The 12,553-nt window shown below is 40.7% G+C and overlaps 1 protein-coding gene across 2 annotated transcripts in view; it reads right to left on the bottom strand.

Annotated features, from left to right (window-relative positions):
• VIT (vitrin) overlaps nucleotides 1-12,553 on the bottom strand; it is a 125,154-nt gene that overhangs the window by 96,673 nt on the left and 15,928 nt on the right. The gene's annotated exons all lie outside the window — the stretch shown is intronic.

The following is a 12,553-nucleotide window of genomic DNA, read 5'->3' as shown; positions in this document are numbered from 1 at the left end:
CATTAGGCATTTTCAAAACTCCACAGGTAATTCCAATGTACAGCCAAGTTTGAGTGATTTAGAACAAGGCTTCCTAAACTTAATGTACATATCTGGGGGTCTTGTTAAAATTCAGATTCTAATCCAGAGAGTTGCCAAGAAGTCCCTAAGAATTTTAGAGAAAAGAGAGATTATGTCAGCTTTGGGAATAAGAGAAAGTCTCGTGAAGGTGGCAGCAATTGGATTAACTCCGAGAGATGAAAATAGGAGATGAAGTGGCTCCAAGTTGAGGTGAACAACATTTAAAGACGCTCAGAGGTTGGAAAGCACAGTGGATACAAAGATGCTATTGATCCATAGGGGTTCCAACTTCTCTTAAGGCTATGAGGAAACCTTAGGTTTATTCATACCACCATTAATTGAATGAATACTGTACACACTATATTGTCTAGAATCTGCACAGTAAGCAAAGTAGCAGATTTTATGATCCCTGTTGAACAAATGAGGAAACCAAAGCTTAGAAAGGTAAATTAGAGGTTACACACATGGTAACCAGGCCGTGAGTAGGATTAGAATGGAGGTGGCAGTAGGTGGGAAGGATCTATGCTGGGCTTAGGCCGTATGGAAGAATATGGTCTGTAGGGAATTTAAAGACTTAAAGTTGGTCTGCTCTTTATTATCCTTATTAACTAGCAATTCTAAACAATGTCAGTGATAAAGCTCTCCTCCTCTCTGGGGCAGATGGCCCCTGCTATATTCACTCCCCACCCTCCTCACTCTCCGCCTGCCACTGCTGAGTGGCTTTTAGGTTTTAGCTGGCATTCATAACTCTACCCCCTGCTATGTCCACTGGTGTGCTAGGAAACCTGCTGTCTGGAAAAGAAGCTCTGATTTAAAGCATTTGTCAATTTCTGTGGCATAAATCCTCCCACCGTGGGTGATTTTGAAATCACCAAAGTGATGTCACTGCCTGGAGATTTGGAAAGAGAGAAACACAATCTGGTACTAGCTAAGTCTAGAGCAAGCATATAATTAATATGTAGATACACTTCTGTGCAGAGTTTATTAACAAAAAGCAATTATTAGATTATAGCTAGGGTAATAATACAAGCACTTGATACTATCAACTTAAATAAAACTGGTAGTTGAAAGGCTTTATTACAAACAAATTAGGCAGCATGAGTAACCTCAAGCAGAACTGTCCCTTTGCTAATTTCCAGCAACAGCTGTAATGTGTTAAATTTCCCAATTAAGGTAGTTGACCACTAGCTAAGTAAAAGGAAAATGTTTTTTTTCTTCAAAATAGAAATAATCATACCCTGTATATGATCGGCAATTTGATACTTAATTAGCTGGGTTGTATTTTGGAAATCGTGATAACAAGTCAAAATTGTTTTTTTGTCTTTTACTAGTTTGAGAAGCTGCAGATCAGCTCACATGTCTACTGTTGGGATAAATGCAGTGTATTAATCTGCTTCCTGACCTACCTAACTAGCTTCACCAATTGGCTGTTGCCATCAGCAATGGACTTAAAATTTTTTTTAATTTATTTTTTCATTGAAGGATAATTGCTTTACAATATTGTTTTGGTTACTGCCATACATCCACAGGAATCAGCCAAGATATACATATGTCCCCCTCCCCTCCCACGTGAATCTCCCTCCCACCTCCCACTCCATCCTGCTACTCCAGGTTGTCACAGAGGACACTGGTCTGAGCGCCGTGAGTCACGCAGCAAATCCCCACTGTAGGTTTGACATACGGTCATTTCTGTTTCCACGCCACCCCCTCCATCCATCCCACCTCCTCCCTCCCGCAGTGTGCTCACAGGTCTGTGCTCTGTCTGCGTCTCCACTGCCGCTCTGCAAGTGGGTTCGTCAGTACCATCCTCCTAGATTCCATGTATATGTATTAATATACGATATTTGTTTTCCTCTTTTTGACTTCACTTTGTATAATAGGCTCTAGGTTCATTCACCTCATTAGAACTAACTCAAATGTATTCCTTTTTATAGCTAAGTAATATTCCATTGTGTATATATGTACCACAACTTCTTTGTCCATTCATCTGTCAAGGTACTTCTAGGTTGCTTTGTCTGTGAGTCATTCTAGATTTCTCTTTCTCTTGTCCTGCACATCTTTTCCATCAACCAAGACTGTTGGCTCTACATTCATAATTTGTCCAGACTCTAACTGCTTCATCCTATCTTTACCATTGCCATCTGGTCCAGGCCTTGCCCCATTTCACCTGGATTAAAGCAATTAGCCTCCTAACTAGGGTGTTTCCTTCTTCCTCTGCAAACTGAGAACCTTCCACTGTGATCCTCTTCAAAGCAGATCAGTTCACGGGATTCCTCAGATCAAAACTTCTGTGGTTCTCTATCTTAGAAGAAAAGCCAAAATCCAGGCAAATGGCTCAGGACCCCATGAGATTTGGTCGCCTTTGGCCCTCTGACCTCTCTTCCCTCCATTCTCCTTCTCACTTATTAAGCTCTGGGCACATCTCTCCCTTCAGGGTCTTTGCACTTATTGTTAACTCTACCTGGATGCCCTTCCCCCAGATCAGAACAGGGTTTACTCCCTCATTCTTCTCCTGAGATTTTCCCTAATCACTCACCTTAAAATTGCAATCCCTCTTCCACCCACCATCAAGTGGTACACCCTACCAAGTGGTGCCAGTGGTAAAGAATTCACCAGCCAATGCGAGAGACACAAGTTCAGTCCGTGAGTTGGAAAGATCCCCTGTAGAAGGAAATGGCAACCCACTCCAGTATTCTTGGCTGGAAAAATCCCATGGACGGAGGAGCCTGGCAGGCTACAGTCCATGGGGTCCCAAGAGTTGGACACGACTGGGTACCACCAAGCATCAGCCTTTCTCTATTATCTTTTTTTTTTTCAATCACTTACCACCTCTGACATACTCTGTACTTTGCTTATTGTATTTGTTTTTTGTTTGTGTTCTCCACTGGAATGCAAGCTCCATGAAGGCAGGAATTTTTATTTGATCTTTTATGGGCTCGATAAATATATTGAATCCATGAGTGAGTAGTTAGGGCTCTTTCTTTTCCCAAGGAAATAAAGGAAGGAAACAAAATGAAGACAGTTTGTGAATACTCTAAAAGCTACTGAATTGAATACTTCAGAGGTGTATTTTATGACATGTGGATTATATTTCAATAAGCATTGTTAATAGTCAACAAACTTAAAGGGAAGGTGGGATTGCAGAGAAAAGGGCTCTCAGATCTGTCCTACAACTTAAGAAGACATGATAGACCAGACCTTCACACAAAGGGGTGAATGGATTAAAAAACAACAGGATTCCAGGAAACATACTAACCCCAGAGGAAATATCCCCCAAATGCTGACTCATCAGTAATGGAACACAACCAGAATCACTCTGGTCTCTTAGAATCAGAATATTCTGAGGTTTCTTTCTTACCACTGCATTTTCTTTCTTTCCTTGGTTCATTTACTTACACATTTCAAGTGTAAATATGCCTTTTGAAATGTGTAAAACACCAGTCAGAATGTCTGCGATCCAAAAATCTGCAAGCAATAAATGCTGGAGAGGGTGTGGAGAGAAGGGAACCCTCCTACACTGTTGGTGGGAATGCAAACTAGTACAGCCACTCTGGAGAACAGTGTGGAGATTCCTTAAAAAATTGCAAATAGAAATGCCTTATGACCCAGCAATCCCACTGTTGGGCATACACACAGAGGAAACCAGAATTGAAAGAAACACATGTACCCCAATGTTCATCGCAGCACTGTTTATAATAGCCAGGACATGGAAACAACCTAGATGTCCATCAGTAGATGAATGGATAAGAAAGTGGTGGTACATATACACAATGGAGTATTACTCAGCCATTAAAAAGAATACATTTGAATCAGTTCTGATGAGATGGATGAAACTGGAGCCAATTATACAGAGTGAAGTGAGCCAGAAAGAAAAACACCAATACAGTATACTAACACATATATATGGAATTTAGGAAGATGGCAATGATGACCCTGTATGCAGGACAGCAAAAAAGACACAGATTGTGTATAGCGGACTTTTGGACTCAGAGGGAGAGGGAGAGGGTGTGAGGATTTGAGAGAATGGCATTGAAACATGTATAATAACATGTAAGAATCGAAATGCCAGTCTATGTCTGATGCAGGATATGACACGCTTGGGGCTGATGCGCGGGGATGACCCAGAGAGATGTTGTGGGGAGGGGGGTGGGAGGGGGGTTCATGTTTGGGAACGCATGTACACCTGTGGTGGATTCATGTCAATCTATGCCAAAACCAATACAGAATTGTAAAGTAAAAATTAAAAATAAATAAATAAATTTAAAAAAAAAATGAAATGTGTGAAAACAATGCAAACCCTTTCTTAGCCTTTACAGAAACGAGATAAGGATGACCACCAGTATTATTAAACAGTTTCTGCAGGCAGTTCAATGTCAAGGAGCTGTGGGGTACACAGTGATGTTGGAAACTTACTATCTCATGTGCTCACCAGGTTTCTAACAAAAACAGAACAATAGAGGTTTCCAAAAGAATGAGTTACTGATTCATAGATTTATAAATTGTGAGATGTAATATAGAGTTCTGAATACGAAGTTCTGGTAAGGTAAAGGAAGGCTGATTGTGAGATAAAAGTATGCATAAATAGAGTAGCCAGCCAATTTAATTAAATCTCTTGCTGCCTAGAATTAGAAAAGAGCTGATTATTGGTAATAAATAATAATGCCACCTTATTTTGTATGGTTCTTCAGTGTTTTTCCTCCATTTTAAAAAAAGTATGGTAAAATACAAAAACATGAAATTTATCTTAACTATATTTAAGTGTACACTTCAGCAATATTAAATACATCCATAAAATGCTATCATCACCATTATCCATCTTAAGAATTCTTTTTGTCTGTAAAATTGAAACTCCAGATCCATTAAACAGTAACTCCCCATTCTCCTGGAAATTACCATTTTAGTTTCTGGCTCTATGATTTCACTATTCTAAGTACCTCATATATAGTATTTTCCTCTTGTGACTAGCCTATTTCAAATAGCATAATGTTCTTAAGTTTCACTCATATTGTAGCTCATGGCAGAATTTCTTTCCTCTTTTAAGCTGAATAATTCCATTGTAGGTTTATATCATATTTTCCTCATCTATTTATCTGCTGATGGACACATGGGTTGCTTTTGTGTTTTAGTTATTGTGAATAAAGTTGCTATGTATGTGGGTGTAAGAATATTTCTTTGAGACCAAGTCTTCAATTCTTTTGTGTCTATACCCAGAAATGAAATTGTTGGATCATATGGTAATTATATTTTTAATTTTTTTGTGGAAACTCCATACTGTTTTCCAGAGTGGATGTATTACTTTCAGTTAAGTTCAGTTCAGTCGCTCAGTCATGTCTGACTCTTTGTGACCCCAAGAATCGCAGCACGCCAGGCCTCCCTGTCCATCACCAACTCCCAGAGTTCACCCAAACTCATGTCCATTGAGTAGGTGATGCCATCCAACCATTTCATCCTCTGTTGTCCCCTTCTCCTCCTGCCCACAATCCCTCCCAACATCAGAGTCTTTTCCAATGAGTCAACTTTTCGCATCAGGTGGCCAAAGTACTGGAGTTTCAGCTTTAGCATCAGTCCTTCCAATGAACACCCAGGATTGATCTCCTTTAGGATGGACTAGTTGGATCTCCTTGCAGTCCAAGGGACTCTCAAGAGTCTTCCCCAACACCACAGTTCAAAAGCATCAATTCTTCGGTGCTCAGCTTTCTTCACGGTCCAACTCTCACAGCCATACGTGATCACTGGAAAAACCATAGCCTTGACTAGACGGACCTTTGTTGGCAAAGTAATATCTCTGCTTTTCAATATACTATCTAGGTTGGTCATAACTTTTCTTCCAAGGAGTAAGCGTCTTTTAATTTCATGGCTGCAATCACCATCTGCAGTGAGTTTGGAGCCCCCCAAAATAAAGTCTGACACTGTTTCCTCTGTTTCCCCATCTATTTCCCATGAAGTGATGGGACCAGATGCCATGATCTTTGTTTTCTGAATGTGGAGCTTTAAGCCAACTTTTTCACTGTCCTCTTTCACTTTCATCAAGAGGCTTTTTAATTCCTCTTCACTTTCTGCCATAAAGGTGGTGTCATCTGCATATCTGAGGTTATTGATATTTCTCCTGGCAATCTTGATTCCAGCTTGTGCTTCTTCCAGCCCAGCATTTCTCATGATGTACTCTGCATAGGATTCCTGCCCACAGTAGTAGATATAATGGTCATCTGAGTTAAATTCACCCATCTCATTACTTTACATTCCCTCTAATATGTGTACAAAGGTTCTAGTGTTTCTACATTTCCCAGCACTTATGATTTTCTGTTTCTTTTGATAGTAGTAGTGTCAGTTCCTTCGTTGTGTCTGACTCTTTGCGACCCCACGGACTGTAGCTCACCAGGTTCCTCTGTCTATGGGGTTTTCCAGGCAAGAATACTGGAGTGGGTTGCCATTCCCTTCTCCAGAGGATCTTTCTGACCCAGGGATCGAATCCAGGTCTCCTATATTGCAGGCAGAGTCTTTACTATATGAGGTACAGGGAAGTCATCCTAATTGGTGTGAGATGGTATCTCATTGTAGTTTTGATTTGATTTCTCTAATGATTAGTGATGTTAAACATCTTTTCATGTGCTTATTGGCCATTTGTATATCTTCTTTGGAGAAATGTCTGTTTGAGTCCTTTGCCCAGTTTTTGATTAGATTGTGTTTTGATTGTTGTTGAATTTTAGAAGTTTTTCTATACTTTCTGGATATTAATCCCTTATCAGAGATATGATTTGCAAATATTTTTTCCCATTCGATGGGGTTGTCTTTTTATTCTGTTGAATAGTATTTTTTGGTGCAGAACATTTTTAAAGTTTCGTGAAGTTCAATTTGCTTATTTTTTTCTTTTGCTGTCTATGCTTTTGGGTGCCATGTTCAAGAAATCATTACCAAACCCAACGTTGTGATGCTCTTGTCCTGTGTTTTCTTTTAGGAGTTTTACAGTTTTAGGTCTTACATTTAGATCTTTGATCCACTTGAGTTAATTTTTGTATATGGTATTTGGTAAGGGTCCAAGTTTTTTCTTTTGTGTGTGTATATCCACTTTTACTGGCACCATTTGTTGGAGAGACTGCCTTTTCCCCACTGAATGATCTTGGCAAGAAAATCATGTAACCATGCACGTGAGGGTTAATTTGAGGGCTCTCTGTTCTGTTCCACTGGTGTGTATGTCTGTATTTATGCTAGTCCTACAACCCTTCTCTTCTTTTTCAAGATTGCTTTAGCTATTTGGGGTCCTTCAATATTTCGTATACATTTTTGTATATTTTTTTATTTTCAGCAAAAAGTGTCATTGGGATTTTGATAGTGCATTGAATCTGTAGATTGCTTTGGATAGAACGGATATCTTAACAGTGCCAAGTCTTCCAATTCACGAACATGTGATGTTCCCACTTGTTTATACCTTCTTTAGTTTCTTTCAGTAATTAATGTTCTATAGTGTTCATTGTGCAAGTCTTTTACTTCCTTGGTTAAGTTTAATTCCTAAATATTTTATTCTTTTTGTTACTTCTGTAAATGGAATTGTTTCCTTAATTTCTTTTTCCAATTGTTCATTGTTAGTGTATAGGAATGCAACTGACTTTTGTGTGTTGATGTTGGATCCTACTTTGCTGAATTCATTTATTAGTTTTACAATTCTGTTGTGGAATCCTTTGGATTTTCTACATACAAGATCACGTTATCTGCAAACAGAGACAGTTTTATTTCTTCCTTTCCATGTGCATAGGTTAAAGTGGACTGTATTTTTATTTTTCTTGCCCAACTGCCCTGGCTAGAACTTCCAGTACTGTGTTGAAAGCAGGCATCTTTGCCTTTCTCCTTATCTTAGAGGGAACACCTTTACTCTTTCACCATTGAGTATAACATTTGTTGTGCATTTTTCATGTATGGCTTTTATTAGGATGCTGCTGCTTTCTCCTCTACCTAGTTGTTTGAGCATTTTTATCATGAAATGGTGTTGAATTTTGTCAGGTGTTTTTTCTGCTTCAATTGCAATGATTGTATGGTATTTTTCTCCTTCATTCTGTTAACATGGCATATTACATTAATTGACTTTTGTGTATGTAACCATCCTTGCATTATAGGAATAAATCCAATTTGGTTATGGTGTATATGGGCTGCAGTCCATGGGGTCGCTAAGAGTCGGACACAACTGAGCAAATTCACTTTCACTTTTATGCATTGGAGAAGGAAATGGCAACCCACTCCAGTGTTCTTGCTTGGAGAATCCCAGGGACAGGGAAGCCTGGTGGGCTGCTGTCTATGGGGTCGCAAAGAGTCAGACACTACTGAAGTGACTTGGCAGCTTAGCAGCAGTATAATTATCTTGATATGCTAGTGAATTCAGTTTGCTAATATTTTGTTGTGGATTTTTTGCAATCAGTGTTCATAAGAGATATTGTATTCATATGGGAAACTGTGCTTTCCTTTTCTTGTAGCATCTTTGGTTTGGTATCCAGGTAATGCTGGCCTCATAGGATGAATTAAAAAGTGCCCCGTAATTTTCAATTTTTGGAAAAAGTTTGAGAAGAATCGGTATTAGTTCTTCTTTAAATGTGTAGCAGAGCTCACTAGTGAAATCACCAGGGCCAGGGCTTCTCTTTGTTGTAAGATTTTTGATTACTGATTCATTCTCCTTACTAGTTATAGATTATTCAGAGTTTCTACTCATAATTTAGTCTCAGTAGGCTTTGTGTTTTTAGGAATTTGTTCATTTCATCTAGATTATCCAATTTGTTGGTGTACAGTTACTCATGAAAAAAGTTAAAGCGTTAGTTGCTCAGTTGTGTCTGACTCATTGTGACCCCATGGACTGTAGCCCATGAAATTCTCCAGGCAAGAATACCGGAGTGGATAGACATTCCCTTTTCCACGGAATCTTCCTGACCCAGGGTTTGAACCTGAGTCTCCTACATTGCAGGCAGATTTTTTACCATCTGAGCCACCAGGGAAGCCCAGTTGTTCATAGTACTCTCATAATTTTTTTTTGGCTTTATTTATTCTTAACTGAAGGATAATTGCTTTACAGTATTGTGTTGCTGCTGCTGCTGCTAAGTCGCTTCAGTCGTGTCCAACTCTGTGCAACCCCATAGATGGAGCCCACCAGGCTCCCCTGTCCCTGGGATTCTCCAGCCAAGAACACTGGAGTGGGTTGCCATTTCCTTCTCCAATGCATGAAAGTGAAAAGTGAAAGGGAAGTCACTTAGTCATGTCTGACTGTCAGCAACCCCATGGACCACAGCCCACCAGGCTCCTCCATCCATGGGATTTTCCAGGCAAGAGTACTGGAGTGGGGTGCCATTGCCTTCTCCGACAGTATTGTGTTGGTTTCTACCAAACATCAACATGAATCAGGTTTACCCATGTTCCCTCCCACTTGAGCATCTCTCCCACCTCCCTCCCTAACCCACCCCTCTAATCTTTTTAATTTCAGTAACGGTTGCTTCAGGGAAAGAGAACTGGGTAAATGGTGATCAGAGATAGGAGTGAGTTTAACAGTTTTGTTCTGTTCAAATCTTTAACCTATGCACATATGTTAATAAAACAAGTTGATAAAATGATCTCTCTTGGGAAGACTTAACATATACAGACAATGTTGATACCAAATGAGAAGCTACAGTAACCTCCAAACCCTCTCCTTGCTTTTTTGCTCCAGATCACCTTTCCCTCTGGTTGGAAAGGATTACCTTCCTAAAACACAGCTCTGACTATGCATTAGCCTCCTCAGAATTCTTTTTCACAGTGCACTCATCCTCTGCAGAATAAAGCCCAAATTCCTTAATGAACTTGTTATGAAATGGCCCAACTTATAATACTTTGCAAACCATCTCACTGCAATTCTCTTCTGTAATCCTCTCCTTTGACCCTAGCACACCCCAGACTTTTGGTCCTTTCTTTACACCTTGCATATCGGTGTCTTAGCTCATGCTCTTATTACTGTTCTTTTGGAATATGTTACCACCCCTCATCTGCCTCTCACAAGCCTGTTCATTTTTCACAGTTTGCTCATTTAAATCTTCCGAATTTCCTGAAATCATAATTCATCTTCATTCATGCATGCATTTAATCATTTTTTAAAAAGTCATATGTGTACCCTATGCTCAGCAGGGAGGAAGAAGGGTCAGGTTTTATCAAGTTGCTCTAAGTCTTCTAGAAAAAAACTGACGCATTCATCATAACTAGCATTAATTGAGCACATACTAAGTGTCAGTAATGTATTAACTCATTTAATCTTCACAACCCAACAAAGTGGGGGCTATTTCTTGCCTTAATTTGAAAGGTAAGGAACTGAAAGCACACAGAGGTTAAATACTTTGCCCAAGGATCATAAGCCTGGAAAGAGGAGGAGTTGGAATTCACACCAGGCATTCTGAGTGCAGAGGTCCAGTATTTTATTTCACTACTTGCCATAGATATTTCATAATAAGCAAGTGAGCTTCCCTCATCTACATTTGGATTTGGTTGGTCTGAATTGAAATCAGTATTGTTTTAAAGTTCCCCAGGTGACTCCGCTGTGCAACCAGAATTCAGAACTTCTGCTGTTGGGGATGTGGTGATGGCATAAAGGGAAGATGATGTAAAGAGCCCTGGGGCATGAGGACTGGAAGAAGCTTCAATTAGTTTAACTGGAGACTGGAAAACAATGAGGGGTGAGGGAAGGACAGGACATAGGAGATAGAGGAGCTTCAGGAACTGGGAGCTGCTGGGCCAGGCTGGGAGAGGAGTCAGACTGTTAGAGAGGAAAGAAGGGGCCATGTCAGCCTTGAATGTCATGCCTGAAGAATGTGGAATTGATCCTTTAGGCAATAGGGAGACATGGAAGGCTTAAAAATTATTTTTGCATTCATCATTTTTAATAAGACCCCTCGAGGCTTTCACAAGCCACTCACTTGAAGAAAATCCGCCCTAGTGGATATGTAGGATTTATGTAAGGCTAGTGTTTGTCTGATCTATGGTGCTACGTGGGGGAGCCCCTGACAATGCTCATTGTTCACAAGGCAGAAAGAACCAGTGTTCATTTGGAAACATTTAATAGTTATGAGAGGCTTGTGCTATATTTTCAAAATGCCAAAAATCCCTTGAGGACGGACATCTCTGAATGGGGGGAGGCCACATCTGCAGCCTTGCTTTCTCCATCTCTGCCTGATATAAAGCCTCAGCCACTTGTCAGTGATGTGGGTTGATCTGGTGAGGATGGAGAAAGGAAGGCTGGCACTAAGAGGGGCCTTTACAATGGGGAGGTGGCCTCAGCCTGCATGTAAAAGTTTATACAGATCGTATTCCTTTGGACTAAGCCCATAACACTGCATTTCCTGTTGCCATGACATCAGTGGTCACTGTTATAAACCCGAGGATTCTGTGAAGAAAGAGAATGAGCCAGAGAGGATAGTAGTTTTTCTTATTTCCCTTCTTGTTCCAGTTCTTTCTTTCTTTTATCTCAAGGAAATGCCTAAAGAAAAGTGCAAGTCAATCAGGCAAGGAAGGCAGGGAAAATTTTGCTTTTTCTCAATATCTTGGCTCCTAAGGATGCACCAGACTCCTTGAAAATGTGCTTACAATCTGAGCCAAGCTGTCTGGACTGGACATTGTTGGTTGCCTAGCAGAGTACCTGCTTCCTGGCTTCCTCCTTCCTAACACAACCCCAACTTGATAAACGGAGTAAACGTCACCAGAGAGCTCCAAGGAAGCTAGTCCATTCCCAGCTTCTGTTGTGGATCTGACTCCAAGTCTATGCCAAGGATGATTCCATATGCCACCTTGCTGGTGATTGATTCAGGACTGGAAGCTTGAGCCCATCAGCACAGGGCCCTCGCCAGTTGACCATGACTACTCAAGGGGTGGGCTGTGTCCCAAGCTGAATCAGACCAATAGAAAGGGAAAACTTAAGTTCTATGCTTTTCAGGATGAGGTTACCTCTCTTGCTGGAAATGAATAAGGGGGTGGGTTGTTACCAGTATGCTGGCAGCCATGTTGTGACCATGCGGCAAGTTAGACTGAGGAAAATGCCAGCACAAAAGGGAGGAAGGCAGCCAAATGAATCAGAGAAATGGAGCTGGATCTCTGTCTCGTGCCTGGAGGCTGGGCCTACCTCGGGACCACCTATTCTGTGAGATAACAAATTTCCGTTTTTGGGGGGTTTGCGGCTGAAAGATTATTCCTGACTGCTTTGTAACTCACTGTGCCTGGCCATTCAGTGAATTCAACTAGGGAAGACTGTAATGATATATGTTTATATCAGAATCTGCAGAGTGTTTTCTCAACAATTGTCTCATCCAAACCACCTAAGATCTTCTTGAGGCAGTATATAGATATGAGTTAGTTCAGTCGCTCAGTCGTGTCCGACTCTTTGCGACCCCATGAATCGCAGCACGTCAGGCCTCCCTGTCCATCACCAACTCCCAGAGTTCACTCAGACTCATGTCCATCGAGTCAGTGATGCCATCCAGCCATTTCATCCTCTGTCGTCCCC

Source organism: Oryx dammah, unplaced genomic scaffold, assembly GCF_014754425.2.
Source record: "Oryx dammah isolate SB20612 unplaced genomic scaffold, SCBI_Odam_1.1 HiC_scaffold_25, whole genome shotgun sequence".
Classification (NCBI taxonomy): Eukaryota; Metazoa; Chordata; class Mammalia; order Artiodactyla; family Bovidae; genus Oryx; species Oryx dammah.
The sequence above is the reverse complement of the archived record's forward strand: the minus strand, read 5'-3'. Positions and strand labels throughout refer to the sequence as shown.